At 33.0% G+C, this 20,842-nt stretch overlaps 2 protein-coding genes and 1 non-coding gene across 6 annotated transcripts in view; 2 read left to right on the forward strand and 1 right to left on the reverse strand.

Moving 5' to 3' along the window:
* Positions 1–1,741, forward strand: part of PACRGL (parkin coregulated like) — a 491,459-nt gene extending 489,718 nt beyond the window's left edge. Inside the window, exon 9 of the mRNA XM_049790054.1 lies at positions 1,731–1,741. The gene's annotated coding sequence lies outside the window, so the exon portion shown is untranslated. The remainder of the gene's footprint in view (positions 1–1,730) is intronic.
* The window catches only part of KCNIP4 (potassium voltage-gated channel interacting protein 4), a 1,191,871-nt gene that overhangs the window by 473,914 nt on the left and 697,115 nt on the right, over positions 1–20,842 (reverse strand). The gene's annotated exons all lie outside the window — the stretch shown is intronic.
* On the forward strand, positions 6,265–6,398 carry LOC126032717 (small nucleolar RNA SNORA51). The gene has a single exon (XR_007503938.1). It is a non-coding gene; the product is annotated as a small nucleolar RNA SNORA51 (small nucleolar RNA).

The following is a 20,842-nucleotide window of genomic DNA, read 5'->3' on the forward strand; positions in this document are numbered from 1 at the left end:
CTGAGCATTTGATATAAACAAACAAAGTTTAGACTGGTTGATACTACATATCATAAGATTGTTTAGTTTTATATTTACATATATGATAAACACATAAAAATTTGAATAAATATAATCAACATTTATATTTGTTTCTCTTTATATATAACAAAGGAATAAACAAATTTGAATTGATCACTGTCTCACAAAGCCCAAATTTTAATAAGAAAAACTAACTTCATAAGATCAGAGAGAGTAAGATCTATGAAGTAAAAGTCCATCAAGGAGCAAAATATAGATTTATATCTCTTGACAGGAGAACAGAAATTATTCTCTTTGGGATGACAATTTAAGATTTATGATATCAGATGAATCTTCTACTTTGTAGGATTCTTACAAAAGAAGGATAGGAAAAGTGCAGAAATCCTAAAGTATGAATATGCTTTGCATGCCTGAGGCTGAAAGACCACCACAGGAGTTTTTTTTTAATCATAAAGAGAAAAGTAAGAATATTTGGGTAAGTCAAATGAACTATGATAAACTTAAAAATAATTTAAATAGAATTATGATATTTGGTTATGTTATAAGAATTAAGGAGTCTAGATTAAATAATAAATATATTGGAAAGTCACCAAGAGAGTTTAAGTAAAAGAAAGTAATAATCCAATCACTATATATTAAAGTCATATGAACACTCTTTGAGAGTTGATTTTAGTTGGGATCATTTATGATTTCAGAACAGTTGACCTGGTTGAAGATAATGCCTGCAATTGGAGTGGGAGATGTGTGAAATGCTTAGATGGAAATAAAATTATTTTCTGTATATTTTTTCATCTGAAATGCACGATAGATAAAGTACTCATAATTTAAAAATTAAGAAACTCCATCAAACATTGGGAGATGAAATGAACTGAAACTTCTCCAAGGAAGTCCAATCAATGGTCAAGAGGCACATGATAAATGCTCAGAGTTGCTTATTATTAGGGAAATCCAAATCAAGAGGACAATGACATATCTGACATTAGTGAGACTAGCACATATCAAAAATACTGGGAGCAATTGTGTTGACAGGGATGTGAAGAAAACAAAACTTATCCACTGCTAGACAAATGTTTTCTGGCCCAATTCCTAAGGAAAACAATATGGCTATTTTTTTACTAAAGAGCTACCATATGACCCAGAAATTCCACTTTGGTGAATCTATCTCTAGGATATAAAACTGTTCGCTTCAAAAGACAAATAAACTTTAATAAATGCAGCACTTATTACAACAATAGAATCAACCAAAAGATCCAACAACAGGTAAATGTTATACATACAGAATGGAATACAACAGAGCTGTAGAGAATTATGAAATCATGAAATTAGCTGCAACATAGAGGGTTCTGGAGGATATCATATTAAATGTAGGATGTCAGAAAAAGAATAAACTTAGGATGTTATATATCACTTCTTTGTGGTATTTAGAATAAGTGTATAAGTGAATTTAGTGTTTTAAAGGCAGGATGATTTCAGAATATAGGGAGAAGAAGGCAAAAATAGAGTGGAGGGGAGGGAGAAAAAGATAAGAAATAAAAAGCACAGCACGGATTGCTCCCTGGACACAGAATGAGAAGAAAATTCTATATAGTGCTATCACTCTCTAAAAAAAAGAGTAAGAGTTAACAGGATATAGATGGTTCAGAAACAATTATTAATACCAAAAAGTATTCTTTCTCTGTCTCTAGTTAATTTGCATGTGTGAAGTCAAGTGAGTTTACATTCTTTTAGACTGAATGGAAATGGCAACAACAAACTTCTCTGAATAGTAGTTTAGCCCCTTAAAACACTTTTTTATTAGCCATGTAAGCCCTGGGGCAGCTATAATATTCAAAGGATCATGCTACATAGAAACTTACTTAGGGCAAGTTCCATTCAGTGATTAATTAATGATCTCAAGTCAAGTTTAGGAATATATGAGACAAAATAAATAAACATGGATTGGCTAAATGAATAATTCCTGAATTGACACTGCAGGATCCAAGACATTGCAAATACACCTTTACAAGAAAAGGCAGAGAACAGAATGTGTGAGAAGCTAGACAGCAATAGCACAACAGGTAGATTGTTTGCCTTGCATGGGGTCGATTCAGGCCCTATCCCTGAATATCCTGCGGTCCCCAGAACCTACCAGGAGTATTTTCTAAGCACAGAGTCAGCCTTAACTCCTAAGCACCACCAGCTAAGCCCCCTAAACAAAAATAATAAAAGAAAACAGAATGAGGTGCTAGAGAGACTTAAATCATTATATGTGATTGGCCTTATTTCAACATTGCTGTAATTTTATAAATTCCCCCAAGTCCATGACTGATCCTTGAGTATATGCAGAGCCAAGAGTAAGCCGTGAGCACCACTGGGTTTGCACTTCTCCCTTTAAAAATAATAAAAGTATGATAAGATTTTGAATTTTCATTAACTGAACCCCCTCTAATCAAACATTTATACCCAGCAACATGAGGATATTGGATAGAAAATATAAATTATAATCTGAGGTTATTCACTCTTGATATTTTCCATTTCTTTAAAGATAACAATTGTTATAGCAGCATGCATTCTTTGCTGCCTTTTTCATAGTTTGCTATCAACAAATGATGCACTTGAAATATTTCAGTGTTCCTTTATTTGAGCTGTATTGTAATACTTTAGCAGTGCCAAAACTGACAACACTTTGTCATCATGAGATTACTTCATGTTATTTGCAATCTCTCTTTATTTTAAAACCTAAAATATATCTCTTATCCTTCTGGAATGCTTTTAGCTTATCAGACACATGATGATGTGTAACGTTCATATATTTGCATAAAGGTATATAATTTGCAGTGTGCTTTCAAAAACACTGTCCAATTTAGTTTAGTTAGAAATCCCTCAACATATTGTTATGTTTTTGTCATAATAGACAATTCCAACTGAAAATGGGGCCTTATTTTATTCTGGTTAGCATATTAAAACATAAATGATGCCAATAATGATAAAATGGCACCAACCATATTTGAAGTGTCTATATTGTACCAAATATTTGCTCCATTTTAATATGTATGTAACATTTAATCATTTCATAAGGAAGGCAGTAGTTTTTTTTTATCTTTATAGGTGCCAAAATGGAGCTCAGAGAGTATGACCAATCATCTTCATTGCTAGTAGTTAAGCTTATATTTGTATCCAATATGTCAGAATATAAAACTGGTAGCATTAACCCCTTTTCCAAGGCTTCCTTAAAACAATTATTACACCATTCTGACTGTCTTCAAAGCTAGTGGTTCAGAATAAGAGAGGACATATTCAGTACATTCAGTCAAATCTGTCTACCCATTTGAATTATACTGGTGTTCTTTGGAGGCCAGAAAGGCATAAATACTGTTGGTTGAAAAATTACAAGTGGTTTCAATTTAAAAGTTAGTGGAAATCATGTACCAGATCTTCTATTACAAGTATTGGTAATCTCAGATTTTCACACCCTGCCATTTCCTTTCTTATCTTGTAATTTTTTCACCCACCCACTGACCCCTGTTTCACTTTCTGCCTCTAGCTACGAGTACTGATGTTTGGACTCTTGTAATTTCATAAAACATATGTTTGGGCTCCTGTTATACAGTAGATGAATTCTGAACATGATGGATGTAGACATGATGTAGTATATTCCCTAAAGGGTCTTATTTTAAGAGAAGGAAGGAGGCATATAAATAAATAGGTATTTGATCTTGCTGTATTTTAGCCTCAACAATTTATAACTTGTCTTTGAATGTTCCCCTGGGTTTCAAGTGTCCTGTTCTTTCACATACCAGCAGCCACCATCATCTCACCTCTAGCTCACCGAATTCTCACTTCTTCAAGGGAACTTCACCCCAGGAACTGCAAGTTTGAGCTAATACTACATCTGTATTGATGTGTGTCTTCGTTAATACAGGCATGGGTATATACTATTTGAACAGAATGTTTGGTTATTATCAGTATAATTGACTGATATAAAATTTAAGATGCACCATAAAAGATTTGGTTTATATTGGGTTTAATTTCAGAAAATGAAGTGATTATGAATTTAGTTCAGTAAGTAAGATTTTACATTCAGTAGATTCTCTTGCTTTTAGAAATGGTCACATTGTTCTCTTTTTGGGGAAAGTTATATATATATATATATATATATATATTTTACAAATGTGTTTAAAATTATATTGGCATTTCTAGAGGATCATATTCTCCAGAATATCACATGTAGTTATAAATAATATATTGTGATATTTCTTATTAATTCTTTTAATTTTATTAACACTTTAAATGTTATTACATTGTGTTGATTAATTAAATACTACATTTATTAATTTGTTAAGAATTACTAAATTATTTAATTCTTATTAATTCCTTTAAATCTTGTCATATGATATAGTTGTTAATAGTTTAGATTTACTATTTTGAATGGTTGGTATTCACAACACCCTGTTTTTGAGAAAAAAGATAAATTATTGGACATAAATTGTAAGTTAAGACCAGATATTTTAGCTGATATACCTACTTCCTGATACTTTTTATAGACAGATATTATGTACAGAATTATATTATTTTGTCAATTCCAGAAATAGTTTTAGAATCTTTGACAATAATTCAATCATTAAAATAAATAGTTCTGTTTTTTTATTATTGTTATTGTAAATTTTTCAAAACTAATTCGCAGTGCTGAGTTGTTACTCATGGTCAAGTAGTAAAGTAGTCAAGTTGTAACTGCAGCCAGTTTACCTGCTGTCTATACTCATTAGCCCAAATGCTTGATATAGAGGTATCACCTTCAGCAAAGTGATGATTTTTAATTGCATTCTCAGCAACTTTCAAATCAACATTAATAGCAACAAGTGTCCCTTGGCAGGTCTTTCCCCGACTGCTATGGTGATTATAGAATTTAAATGCCAACTTTTTGATTCTGTGCATTTATTATCTGCTTCTATTTTGCATTAAAAGAGGATACTTTATATTTTACATAAGACTATCTTACACTATCAAACATTATGTAAATAAAATATGTTTAAAAGCTTCAATGAACAAACTGAAGGGGTCTTGGCTTCTAGTCATCATTTTAAAATAAGAAAATGAAATAATACTGCATAGAAAAGAAGAATCCAGAATGTGATGCTATTTATTTCTGTAGAAAAGAGATAAAACATTTAAATATGATTCTAGATATGTAGAAATTTACACATTACATACTGTATTAGAGCAGCTCTATTAGTCACATTTCAAGGACAAGGGGGGAAATCCCTGTATCAAGGTCACCATCCCTTACTGAAACCATGCATTTCCTTTCATCATTAAGTAGAATACCCTCCTTGAAAAATTCCTATTCAATATAGTATGAGATTTATTTTGATAGTTGTTGTTTTTTTACCATTATATTGATCTGAGCAGTTTTATTTTTATTGTTTCCAATCTTTAGCAATGATCATATCACTTTTCAATTACTATACTCAACTATGAGGTACCATCTCACTCCACAGAGATTGGCACACATCAGGAAAAATGAGAAGAAGGGGAGCTGGAGGGGATGTGGAGAGAAAGGAACTCTTATTCACTGCTGGTGGGAACGCTGTCTGGTCCAACCTTTGTGGAAAGCAATATGGAGATTTCTCCAAAAGCTGGAAGTTGAGCTCCCATACAATCCAGCTTTACCACTCCTAGGGATATATCCTAGGAACACAAAAATTCAATACAAAAATCTCTTTCTCACACCAATATTCATAGCAGCTTTATTTACAATAGCCAGACTCTGGAAACAGCATAATGCCCCTCAATAGATGAATGGTTAAAGAAACTATGGTACATATACATAATGGAATATTATGCAGCCATCAGAAGAGATGAAGTCATAAAATTTTCCTATACATGGACTCCTATACATGGACATATATGGAATTTATTATGCTCAGTGAAATAAGTCAGAGGGAGAGAGATAAACACAGAATAGTCTCCATCATCTATGGGTTTTGAGAAAAATGAAAAACATTTGTGTAATGATTCTCAGAGACAAAATAGAGGAGGACTGGAAGGTCCAGCTCCTGACCTGAAGCTCACCACAGAAATCGTTTAGTGCAGTCACAGAAATAATAACACTGAGAACTTTCATAGCAAAATGTGACTGAATGAGGGAAGTAGAAAGCCTGTCTAGAGTACAGGCTGGTGTGGGATAGGGAGGAAGGACACTTGGGATATTGTTCATGGGAATGTTGTATACATATATATATATATGTTTATATATATAGATAAGGCCTCTCAATTCTTACCACAGGCTATGTTCTTTACACTGACTGTATAGAAAGAGGAGGTACAGTAAATGCACCCCATATACACCTCAACACAGGCCCTTTGCCTGGTCTGTATTGTGAATTAGGGGGAAAAAAACTATGCTCAGAAACCAGAGTATTTTATCTGAATCCTTTTATTCTTTTATCTGATTGCTCAATCTACAAGTTGTATATATATGTTATATATATATATATATATATATATATATTCCCATAGGTGCCACTATCCCAATTAGTTAGTGTTATTATATTACTATCACCCCAGTGCATTAAGTGAATCACAGAATGGTAGCTTTGTGTCAACTATTCTCTATTAACATTCCATTAGATGACCAGTTGGTAAATTTTCTTTTTACAAACTGAATCACATAATGCCATTCCAAAGCTTCATATACTCAAATGTAAGCATTTTACAGAAGCACAAATCCATATTCTTTGGTAGACTGACATTGCAAATTTCTAGACTGTGTACTTTGTACTCTTAGAGCATCATCCTCGTCACTCATTATGCTCCTGACATAAAGTGCATTTTGATTTCACAAACAGATTATGCTCTTTCCTGGCTTAATGCCTTCCCACAAATTACTATTCTGGAAAACTTTATTTTTCTGTCCTTCATAATACTAAATTAATCTTAGAAGTCATGCCTTAGTTTTAATGTTATTTCATCTGATGACATACTTTATAGCAGATATTGCCTATACTTTAACTTCACTACCCTGGACCGCCATTTTGTCTTGGTCATCTGAACTCCCAAGTATTTCCATCTTAATTATATATCTATGCCCTTTCATTAGATGATCATTATCAGACCACTAAAATGGACTTGAATGTACTGGGAAAGTTGACATAGGCTACTTATGTATATACACCTCATAAGTAGCCTAACCATGTCTGATGAATGAATAGCAAAAATGTTTTAGCTCTTTCAGTTCACAAGTATTCCAAAAGCTTAGTTCCCTCATAGTTCTCCTGTAGAATGGATCCAGAAGTGAACTCTGGGCATCTTTATTGAATATTGCATGTTCATATGATATTCTTTCTTTCTGAAATATTCCTATCTTTCTATTAACCTTCTTACAAGCACTTTCTAATATGTCACACCAACATAAATATCTTATTATATGCTTCTTGAAAAATTAAGAGTTGCCCCAGTATTACCTGATTTTTCTCCTTATTTTTATTCCATTCATATACTTTCAATCTTACTTATAACATGTTACTATCTTGTTTACAAGATGCTTTTTCACTTGTTATTATACTTTATCTACTTGGAAATAACAAATGGATTGTTTATTATATTCTTATTAACTAGAATGTCCCAGAAAAAAACTTTGCTAGCAGTAGTAACTAAATTGCTTCTGAGATCACAATAATCAAACTTGAATAATAAAACTTCAGATAGTCCTTTTCATCTATTTTGATTTACCTGCTCTTTTCCTCTTTTCAGGGAATTTATCAAATAACTTTTGATTTAGATACAACTATTTATGGAGCTTGATAATAAAGGGAATATATTTGGGTCATGCTGACAAAAACATTCTGCTCATGTGACAAATCCAGTTGTTCTGCCTTAAGAGATTATCTTCAGAGATTATTGTGTTTAAATCTCTAAGATAATTTCAATGCATTCAAAAATTCTCATCTTTGTATAGTTATGCTTTTTAAAAAACAAAAACTCATGCCTGAAGAACATGGTCAACATTACCCATATCAAGCGTGGTGAAGGCTTTCTGAGCCCACATTTGACTGTGAACATGTCTCACATGTTAGATTTTTTACTTGATTATTTTTATTTATTTATTTACTTATTTATTTATTTATTGGTTTTGGGGCCACACCTGGTGACACTCAGTGGTTACTCCTGGCTATGTGCTCAGATATCACTCCTGGCTTGGGAACCATATGGGATGAGGGGGTGGGGGGGAGGGCTCAAACAGTAGAACCACAGTCTGTCTTAGGTCAGTGTCATGCAAGGTTAATGCCCTACCACTTGCACCACCACTTCAGCCCTACTTGATTATTCTTTACCTATTCATGCTATCCATATTCTTTTATTCTTTGTCTTTGGTTAAAAGTGTCATGTTCTTAGGTTTGTACTTGACAAGAGAAAAACACAATATGGTGAGAACCTTTACAATCCTTTTAGCACTAATGCAGGTAGAGAGTTGTCTGCTGCATGGTTAACAACTACTGTAGTTGATATGGGACTCAGCAGTAAATGCTTGACTCTTATGTATAAAGTCAGAGTTTGGTTCACAAATCACACACTCACACACGAATCTACAATAGTTTAATAAATTAATATAAACTAATGTTAAACAAATTATTATTTTATATAAAAGCAAAAATATGGAAGTTTAGCACCTTTACTCAGAAAGTTCACTTCCTCTATCTCTTACTGTGGTATTTAATTACTGTTTCTATGTTTGTTTTTTTTTTAAGTGAAGATGAGAACAAAATAATATATCTGTCTCCTAGAACTGTTCTAAAGAATAAATGAGTTAATATTTGTAAAGTGAGCAGAATATTACTGGGCATGTACATATTGAACATCATAAAAATTTTCAATTAATAGATTGGTTCTAAAAATAGAAATAAAAGATTAAGGTCATGAAGGATCTTCTGGCAAGAAAACGCTAGTATTGGAAACCATTCTCAGGGACATGGCATTTGAGCTGAGTTTAAAGGTGGTTTGGAATTCACCAAGTAAATAGGTGAAAGAAGAGGGAGCCAGAAAGAATCTAGATGGGAAGAAATTGTTGTTTGCTATGTGTTTGTATATTTGCCCAAAAAAGTAACAAGGAATGATAAAGCATTTCAATAAGAGGTCAGGACACAAAGAGAAAGAAGGCAGTTTCCAAAACAGTTCTTAGTTTCCTTTGTCTTTAAAGTTTTGTAAACTGCAGTGCCTACAATAAAAATAAAGTAGATAAAATGATATTTCTCAAAAAAAAAAAAAAGAAGGAAGTTTTGACTTCATGTTATGGATGAAAGTCACCTTTATTTATGCTAAGCAAGAAATTGTTCCTGATCAGATTGAAATCCACCAAAGGTCACCCTGATTTTAAAGTAGAAGATGAATTTTGAGGAGAGGAGGTAGAAACAAGAAACCATTCACTTGTCTGCAGGAATAGAAGGTGAAGGGCAAGAACCTGAAATAATAACTATTATGAGAATGCAGAGGTAGGTCTGGGAAATAAAAGCAGCAGACAAAACAATTTTGCTTGCAATGGTCAAATTTGTAGTAGCTTATTTTGAATGAAGATATTGACCTTAAGGCAAAGAAACAGATACACAATAAAAAATCACCTTCACAATTGGAAAAGGGCATCTCAAGTCCTTTAGCCTTTGATGCGGAAGATACAAAATCTTGGTTTTTAGGAATTTGAAACTCTTGAAATAAAGCATCAATTATCTGCATTAATTAGAACACCAAAGAAACTATTTTAGCAACTCCCATAAACAACCGATTGTAACTGTGCACCATTTTGGAAAGACACTGCTTTTCGTATTTCTGACTTTGTTTTGCAAAAGTGCCCTTTAATTGTATTCAATGAAGTTTCCTCTGAGGGCCAACCTCTTGTACCCCCCCATTGATGTCTTTCACACCCTCTCAACCCCCACTAGTCAAGCCAGCTAAGAGTGATCCCTGTTTATAACCTTGTGTATAAATAAGACTTCAGCATCAGCATTTGGGGCGCAAAAAAAAAACAAAAGGAAAGAGAAAAAGTACCAGGCAAATAAATGAGTATACACAAGAAAAAAAAATCAAGATACCCCAAACTTAATTTTCACAGAAAGTAATTGAAAGCAGCTATGATTATTGGAAGTCACCCAGAAAGAAATTCAAAATTTAGTTTTCCCATTTTATATTGGTGAGTAACTGGGCAATCAGAAAGGTTCACTAAGCTTTGGTTTCTGTTTCTGTGAAATAGGAATGATAGCTATTTTTCTGCAGGTGCTTAAGGAACTAGTCAAAGAAAAACAGACAATCTGCCTATGTCAGTTAATACATTGAAGACAATGAGGTGAGATGCTTATAATGAAAATTATGGCTATTGGTTTAAGTTGTAATTTTTTTCCCAAGTAAAACTGCCTCAAAACTTTTATCTTATTGAATTTTCCAAGCAAGGGTAATATTCATAGCAGCAGTTCCCTACTGTTTTATATGTCCTTTTAATTGAATTTGTCTTTCATTTAAGTGTACATTAAGCTGCTTTTTAAAACTCTCATGAGAATAATGTCAGAGCCTGATGTTTGAATAAAGCCCTGAATAGTGAAGGTAGATTTAGAAAAAAATTCTGAAGCTGTTTTTATATCACCTATCCTCTGTACAACACAACAATTCTGCAGTTACATTTCACAACATATTTTAAAAGGTCACTTTTAATAAATTGGGCTTTTCATGTATCAATCTTTCTACATTTACATTTTTCTGGAATATCAAGAGCCAAATTTAACTGAATAAATATTCAAGTCTCAGTGTGTATTTTAAAAAGACTATTTGCATAATAATGTTTTTAGTTCAAAACAGAGTCTCTGCCTGCGCATAAACAGGTTTTATTCATCTTTTAATGAGACGAACTGAAGCAAAGGCCTTGACATCAAACTCCTCTCAATGTTTATGAATCTTTGCATTGGAACACCATCTGCCAATTGTATATTTACTTACTATAAGTTCAGTGCGATGCTTTCTCAAACCAATTAGTCACTAATGTTCCACAAAATTAAATTAGATTATGTGGATCATTGACAGAGTTTAGAATTAATGAGTTTGACTTTGTCTTCAGGGAAGCAAGGAAGACCAAGAAGTGATAGATGTGTATTGGTCTTTCTTGTAATCAAGGAAATGAATGTTTCTTACATAACACATGGCCTTAGCGCCTTTAAGATATTTAAAATAAGTGCGACTACTTCACTAATAAATTTTGAGGTCTTATTTTATATTGGGGAGTATTTTAGATTTCAGAATTTGGGCAAAAGAAAATAGGCAATCATTGTACTAATCTTGCCAATATGGGTTTACCTTCTGGTCAGAGAACAAGGATGGAAAGCTGTCATCAAAGTCCAGTATATAAATAGTTTATACAGCAGAGAGAATTTTGGGTATCACGGAATGATATTATTTTTCCAGTGTTGGGTTGGTGATCATGAATGTTCCCATTGGGAAATTCCTGACTAAAGCTAAAATGTGAAGAAGGTGAAGGTTGGAATTAGGGCATGGATGAGATTTTCCTCTTGCCTGATGATGGCATCAGAGCTAGAAATCTACACTATTAGGGATCTATTTCTTTCTAACAAGAAAATAATTCACAAGGTGAAGCATCATATATTTATTCCAATACAATGAGTGAGTTTTCTGTTCAATAGCCTCAGTGTAATATAGTTATACTTTGACTTCATGAGAATGACACGAAAGTTGCAAACAGAATGTTCTCTGTTTTCTGAACACTGTCAGATGACTCAGAAGGAGCTTTGTGAGACATGGCTTGTAAAGGTAAGGGAGCAAGAATATGTTTGATTTTATATAACTACATTGAAAACTATCCTAACAATGAGAATGTATGAGGGGAATAGAAAGCCTGTCTAGAGTACAGGTGGGAGTGGGGAGGGGAGGTGGGGTATTTGGGACTTAGTGGTAGGAATGTTGCACTGGTGATGGGTTTCATGACTGAAACCAGACCACAATCATGTTTGTATCCTCGGTGTTTAAATAAAAAATATTAAAAAATAATGGGTATGTATCAGTGATTGACTAGATATCACATTAAGGTAATAGAATTACCTCTATTTTGACAAATACAAGGAACCCATCCGTAACTTTTCACAGCTTTATTCATCTTAATTTTCTTTTTAAAGATGACTATGACTACTGTAGATCAAATCAGAATGTTGGAGAGAAAAAAAATTGATGGTTTAAAAGCTGGTATAACCAAATATGATGGGGACTAATGGAAAAAGAAATAAAACTCAAGTTGGGTTCTTTTCCCAACAGGTTCCTGACTTTCATAGTTGTCCTTGGTTTTAGATGTGACCTAAAAAAAATAGTTGGATAACTAAATACAGCTTAGTTCTGCCCCGTTACTTTTTGTTTTTAAATAATGCTCATTTGCATTGATTGTGAGGAGAAGCACATTCAGTAAATTAAATCCCCTGTGTTAGCATGAAAATTTAAGTGGGAAACTTTTCATATACCAGTTAAATGGTTGAGCCAACAGAGAGTACAATGGGTTTAAAATATGTCCAGGATCTCAGCTGATCTAAACACCATTTCGGAGTGCAGTTCTTTTTCTTTTATAGTTATGAAATTATGTTTAACAAAGTATCATTTACATAATAAAAGGAAATCATAAAAATGAATCAAATTGCTTTGGTTGAAGAAGTCATAGGAATATAGTAAAGGGCCCATTCTCATTCCCTAAGAAATAGCAATAATTCAATCCCCATAAATAGTCCAATGAGCACACTTGTGTCCATTACTAAAAAGAAAGATTCTGCTGAGTGAACGGAAGCCCTAAGCCCATGCCAGGTGTGGGCCCCCCAAAATACTATAAAAATACAAGAAAAAAACCAAGTGTTTAGAAGACAGAACACCTAGAATCCATTATATTGCTAAATAAAGAACACTATTCAAAATATTATGTTTAATTTGAAGTACTCATAGATTTTATTCTATCAAAGAATCCAAAGTCAATTTTCATTAATTCAAACAAAAATATTTAGTAAATTATCACTTCCTGGGACAAAGAGATAGCAGATCAGGTAAAATACTTGCACGTAGCCAAAATGGGTTCCATTTATGGAACCACATATGATTCCAACACCCAGTTCCAGCAGTAGTAATCCCTGAGCACAGAATCAGGAGCAACCAACAAAAATTAAAAATAACTTTCTACATATATAATAACTTGACAGCAAACTATGACCTGCCTTTAGGTCTTACTTGGTTTCTTCTTTTTCTTTTTCTTCCAAAACTCTCCATCAAACACTAATATTCTGGATTGCAAATAACAACTTGAAAATGCAAAAGCTTGGGCCTGGAGAGATAGCACAGCGGTGTTTGCCTTGCAAGCAGCCGATCCAGGACCAAAGGTGCTTGGTTCGAATCCTGGTGTCCCATTTGGTCCCCCGTGCCTGCCAGGAGCTATTTCTGAGCAGACAGCCAGGAGTAACCCCTGAGCACCGCTGGGTGTGGCCCAAAAACCAAAAAAAAAAAAAAAAAAGAAAAGAAAAAAAAAGAAAATGCAAAAGCTTGATCAACATGCTTCCCACTCAACATGAGATATTGCTGTCTCCATCTTTCACAGCGGGTAGTGTGTTTAAGTACTGACTTTGACCAGATGCATAATTGGTAACCATAATTGTTAATATGATCTTGATATTTAAAATCTGAGCTCTTTCTTAGAGGTCACTAATTTTATAAAGTATATTTATTTCTAAAGTAATGTCAGACAGGTGTATAGTCAGATACTGATGAGGAAGTCTTCAATCTGAAAAATAATAATAATAATAATAATTTCACTTTTGTGGGGCTGGAAAGATAGAATGGAGGTAGTGAGTTTGCCTTTCATGCAGAAGGATGGTGGTTCGAATCCTGGCATCCCATATGGTCCCCCGTGCCTGCCAGGGGCGATTCCTGAGTGTTGAGCGAGGAATAACCCTGAGCACTGCTGGGTATGACCCAAAAATTAAGAAAATAATAATTTCACTTTTGATTTGATAGAACAGATAAATTGGGGCTTTTAATGTACTCCTTATATGCTCATCTTTCCAAGCAGAATGTAGATAAAGAAGGAATAACTGTTTTCTCCAGTTTTTTTTTTTACTGCTGGAAAAAGCAAATAATGAAGCAAATCATGTCATGATTATGGACATAGAATTTTAGGCTATGAGAAATAAATCCTGATTTGTTTTCATCCTCATTTTGAATATGTGTTCAATTATAATTGGTAGGATCCCACTGTTTATAGTTATTGAATGGTTTATTTATCACTGTCCCAAGAACTGATGATTCAAAGGATTGTCCTATAGTGGGCCTCCTTTAGTGGACCATAGCAAACAGGCTATAGGATAAATGAGTAGACTAGGTCTTAGAACCATCCCAAGCTTCTGGGCAGCATGGCTAGAAACCTGGAATCAATGAAGGAAGAAACACATGAAAAAAATGGAAAAGACAGAAATTATTTTAAATGGCTCACATTCCTTTAAAAAGAGCAACTTTCTTGAGCACAGAAAAGGAAGTACTTGTGAAGGGATTTGTCAATGATTTCTCAAAAATAGCAAGCAAATCAAAGAAATAATAATAATGATAAAAAATAAAAGCTCAGGATAGAGAGGAGAGAGGCTATATGCAACTATTAGAAACACTCAAATATTTTTATGCTTTTCTTTATCATACCCATACATTTTTGCTTATTTCACTACATTTTAAAGAAGTCTCTTTACTGAAAAATTGTGCAGAATAAATAATACTTCTTCTTAGTCAGGGAGCTTTATTACTTGTGCTAACTGTATTACTGGTGATTAACTAGTGATTTATCTTAAAGCTGTTACCTTGTCTCAAAAAAAAGACCCCTGGATTTAACTTACAGCTAGATGCTTTGGGGGAAATTTTCCTAATAGTTCATCTTCAATACTCTATGAATAGATGTAGTAACCTCTGCATGGAGTTACTAATTGAATAAAAGAGCTGTTTTATGAAACGTACTTGGAATATTTGAAATATCTTGTTTTTAAATTTTAAAAGGCAAAATTAAGAGAAAGAATATTAAACTAAGATTTTATTATTTCATTCAGCTCAACTATCCATGACATCACATCCTTGTATTTCACTTCTATGGCATTATTCTATTAGGGCACTTGTATATATAAATATTTTATTCTTCTGTGCCATTAGAATGTGCCATTAGGATGATGAAGGGCATGGTATGTAGATGGAATTCTAAGTTCTCTGATTTTTTTCCTCTAGGGTACATCGTTAATTATGTAATAACACAGTTATTATAAGACTCAGCAAATTTCATTTTCTTCCCCTATTTTTCTAACAGTAACTCTTTTGTTTCGATGTAGTACATTAGTAGCAGTAGCCTTATGAATAACACAACTAGATTACATGTCTCATCTAATTTTTTCCATTGCCAAAGATAGGGAAATTCTTAAGGGACTCGTTTACAGACAATTCAGTTGCCACTATTTATTTTTACCCTTATTGTTACAGATAGCGTATCAAGAGCTAAAAGGACAAGTTGATAAATATTTCTCCCATTAAGCTGATCTCTAGTAAGAAGCACAAAGATTCTTCTGACTCAATGTAATCACAGTGTCTTTGCCATTACACTCAAGTGCTTGTCTAATCAGTACATTTACAAATGTAGTATTCCAACAAAATCTGCTTTGATTGTGGGTTGCTGCTAACAAAAGGAGGCACTAATGGAGATGCCACGAGAGAAAAGTGTTGTAATATCTCCTGCAGAAACACTGATTTATTTTTATATTAATATCTCACTGAAAGTCATTACTGTATCACCACTTACTCAACCAAGAAGCTAAAGGCCAACCTCTGAAAGGGAGAGAAAGAGAACTGATGACAATTTACATCATCATATTATCGTTCTACTTTGATATGAACAACTGACCTTTCCCAAACCTTATTTAAATTCTATTCTAATATATCTAAACAATATAACATCAATTTTGACTTATTTTTCAGTTTCCTAAACTCCATTTATTTTAAAAACCTAATGCTATTACCAATGTTCCATATTTCTCTTGCTATATATTAAGCCTCAGGAGGAGTTGGTCACTACTTGGTATTATATGTCTACAACTTCATATTTTTATTATTGCACTTCCTACACAGTGCTTATGCATAGGATGTTGAAGTCTTCTTGTGGAATATGCCTCTTATTCTGAACTAGACAACTTGTGAGAAAATTCTAGAACCAAAACACTGACCCCAAGGATAGCATACCCAGAAAAATATGACCCAGCAGAGAAGGACATGATTGTTCATGTGAAAGCTAAGAATTTCTAATGATTGGGCTTCATCTAATTGTAGTAGGTGGACATCTATAACATCTTTGTTGTGTGTCTTTTAGGACCCTCTCCCTTTCTCTAGTCACATACACTACACATACCATACCCTGTAAGCAATAAAAGTAGAAAGAGCTCTAAAATGATTGTTATTGATTACCATTCAGGTGGATTATTGATTAATTCATCTCTATTGCTCTGAATACCAGGTATCCAAGAGGGTTGGACGGTACAGGAATGCATATATGTGAGTGGATGTTTATACCTATATTTCCATTTGATTGAAGCACTTCATGATAGGTCCTTAAATTCATATTGATACACTCATAGAAAGAAATGTATTCAATCCAGAATAAAATATTATTTTGGTATATAGTAGAATCAAGAGTGTTCAATACATTCTTTCAAAATAAATGGACAACGTCTTAAAAAGTAGTAGACAGAGACAAGTTTTTGTTTGTAGGTTTCATGGGCCATTTGGAAAAGTTACTCAACTTCTCTCGTTTAAATTTACTTCTTTGTTAAAAAATACTCTTACGAATGCAAAAATAATCCTCAAGATAAAATATTCGCTATGAAACAGATGTTGAAATAAACATCATCCTGAAGAATAACTTTGAAAACTTTATATTTGCTGCAAAGCAACATGCCAGAGTGTTGAGAATGCAATAGTGGAAACCCAATTAAGGAGAAAAAAATAAAAGAAAACACTAACTTTGAAAATTTTCTCAAGAAGTGTGCTTTTCAGAAGTGCATCTCACTTAAAAGTCAACAATTTAAGTAGAGCTTTAGGACTAGAATTGCAAAGAGAAAAATCTTCATTTCTCCCTTTGGTATATGACATTTAACAAATTAATTTAGAAGCTTTTAAGACCAACAGTGCTAAGAGGAAATTGAAAACACTTGTTCTAATCACTTCCAACACCTATGTAGAAGGTCATATAACTAAAAAGGTTACTACCATGGACAAATCCAATTGCTAGGAATCCCTTATGGGCTTTTCTTAAAATAGAAAGATCTGCAATGCCATTGGCTTCAATAAAAATCATTGTAATTCCTCAAAGTAATCAAATTCTGTAAATGTATATCATTCCAAGCAATTAAATTCCTAATGACCAGAGAGCTGAGTTTTGTCTGATTAAAAGTTTACAGCAAGTATTTTAAATCTGTAAATTTTATTATGGTTAACTGAGGTTTCTGTACCCAGAAAACTCATTTATGTTTGAGTTCTAGAAAGAAGTACTGTTTAAAAATTATAATAATAATGTTAATTTATTGTTCTCTCTTTGAAACAAATGTTTTTTTTTGAAACCTTAAAAATTATATGTGATCACCCAATTCCAAAGAATTCCAAAATTAAAAAAATTAATTATGTAGTGGTTTGGGCCACATGTAGTGGAATTCAGGGCTTACTCCTGGTCCTGCACTAAAGGATTACTTTGGTTGGTCTCTTGGGATGATATTGGTCAGCTGTGTGTAAGGTGAGTGCCTTGATTTTCATAGTCTCTCTCCAAACTGGAATATTAGCACTCAAAATATATTGATTCCATTGTACTTAAATCTGGGGCTTTTTCTCAAAGAAAAATGAATTTAGCATGAGCTTTCATATATAGATCCTTGTTGCTCTAAACTAAAAATTCAACTTTAGTATGCTCTGTAAGTTTCCATTGATTCTCATATGCTAACAAAAAATATAACTATTGAATTTGTCTATAGATTTCTAAGACTTTTACCTTATAATGAGAATATTTGATAACCTAAAAATATCTTTGCTTTTATAACATTCTCAAAATTAGCTCATAGGCAACACTATAACAATGATGAAAACTGTCTGATACTCAGCCTATCTAAATATTCCTTATATTATGAAATTAGAAAATTACATACTTACACATACATGTTCAACATAGTTCTTTGAGATCATACTAAATGTTACTATCATTCATTCACAATAATAAAATCAAATAAGTAAACTCAAAGAGTTCAGCCTTGGGAATAGTATAAATAAATGATCGTTCAAAGCAGGGAAGTGTTTATTCTTATGAATTTAACGCACTTCCATTTCTAATTTTGTACCATTCAATTGCAAATACAAAATGTGCAAAGGTCCTACTAACTCTTTGGAAAGACTTGGCTATTATACTAATTTTATTAATAAAAGGGATTCTGAACAGGCGAGTCTAAAATAAGTTGAAAATTATTACATAGTAGTGGAGAAAGACTGCAAAATATTTTCTTTATAATAGCCTTAACATTCACCTTGTGTTATCTCCATCATAAAAAATATAACAGTATTGGTTTTCATGATCCCACTCTAATGCCAAGTACTTAGAACTCCATATATATATATATATATATATATATATATATATATATATATATTTTTATGACCAACTTGATATTCTGATTGTTAACTTTTTTTTGGGTTTTGGGCCACACCCAGTGATGTTCACGGGTTATTCCTGGCTATGCACTCAGAAATCACTTCTGTCTTGGGGGACAATATGGGACGCTATGGTATCAAATTGAGGTTCGTCCTAGGTTAGCAACGTGGATAGCAAACCTCCTACCACTTGCGCCACCTCTCTGGTCCCAATTGTTAACTTTTTATCATTTTGTGATATTGATGCTATTATAGTAAAGACAACTGAGGTGACATAACACACCAGGGTCATTTGGGATTGTTTAATTCAATAGAGTCAGCTAGTGTTAGTACATAACTTTTTCATCTGTGCTAGAGATACATGGGCCAATTGTAAAAATCCTTTTCATTTCTGTTGACCAAGAAAAGGAAAGGGTAAGAGTAAGGCTGGTGCAATGTTTTGACAATATGTGTTTCCAGGGACAAATTTTGTTAAATAAAAACCAGTAAAAAATATATCATTCAGAAAGGAACTTACAAAAATCAGGTCTTTTTATTATTCAACCATCTCGTGAGTGAAAATATTTTTAATCTAGCTAGAAAACATCAAAGATGGTCAGATAATCACCAAATTCTATCTCAAATAAGACTGAGTCATATGTCAGATGTGAACTGGAAAAAATACAGAACAGAAGAGGAGAGCTGAGATTTTTCTGAGCAAATGGTAAAGCTTTGAGTGTGATGGGCTCTGGAAGGTCTGAGGCTAGCAGCTTCCTTTTTCCTTTACTTCCTTTCAGTACCTACATTGGAAGTTTCATGGTCTGTAGCCAGGAGGACATAGATTTCGATTCTTAGTAGCAGTAATAAAATCCCCAGAATTTCCCCACACAGTAGTAAGAGCTAAATATAATGTAAAATGATAATTATGCATGCACTGTCATATTCATTAGTTATCATGCTATAATTATTATTCACTCATTATTTATTATACACAAATAATTTGACTATTAAATGACTTGTCAATTAGGAAATAGTGTACTTTCTAAATTAAAATTTTCACCATCAAATGTACACGTGTATTTGTAAAGATTTTATACTCTTTTATAAGTCAAGATGAAAATTGTTTCCCAGAAGTACAATATATTGCATTATAAATCAAATCTATTTTAACATCAATTTGAACCAAAAAGACAGTCAAGAATTAAGGCACTAGTCTGCCATAATGAGATTAGCTTAGGTCCAAATACCTATATATTTCCAGAGTACCAACAGAAAGGCACCTGAGCACATAGCCAGGAGTACTCCCTGGACACCAATGAGTATTATTTAATAATATACACAAAAATAACTAATAAGTTCAAATTCATTCAGGAAATATAGGTTTTAATGCCTTTCCTGAATATTAAGCAGTGTATTAAAGCCTTAACGTGACTTTACTTGTTAACTTTATTAATTACTGTCAAATTAATTCCTACTGTAGTTTTAAAAGACATGTATTTTATATTAGAGTATTGTTAAGAAAAATAAGTCACAGTGAGGACAAATACTTAATAATCTCTCTAATATATAGCATGAAAAAAAAGTAAAAGTTAAAATGAACTCTTTTCAATGAAAAAAAATCCTGAAACATTGACAGAATAACTGACGATATAGTCAGGGGATCAGATGAGGTAGAGATGAAGTAGAAGAGACATCAACACAGTAAAGAGGATCTTAAACACTTCGGTGTTGCTGGGATAAATTTGCATATAAAATCATTAACACATAGCAGCTGGAGAGATAGCACAGTGGTAGGGTGTTTGCCTTCCATGTGGCCAACATGGGGCTGACCCAGGTTTGATCTCCAATATCCCTTATGTTCCCCCAAGCCAGGATCAATTTTTGAGCACAGAGCCAGGAGCAACCCCTGAGCGTTGCTGGGTGTGACCCAAAAAATTGAACAAACAAACAATTTATGTGAACTGGGCTACTCCAACCTGCAATTTTAGCATTTTGAATTTCTTAACAAACACTAGATTTTTAGTAATTACATAAAATCTCTGATCACTTAACTGTGTAATAGTATTGAAATTAAGATTCTATAAGGATATGTAGGAATACATTTCTTAAAAAAAAAAGAGGAATACATTTCTTTCTCACATAT

Source organism: Suncus etruscus, chromosome 16 (genome assembly GCF_024139225.1).
Source record: "Suncus etruscus isolate mSunEtr1 chromosome 16, mSunEtr1.pri.cur, whole genome shotgun sequence".
In the NCBI taxonomy this organism is placed as follows: Eukaryota; Metazoa; Chordata; class Mammalia; order Eulipotyphla; family Soricidae; genus Suncus; species Suncus etruscus.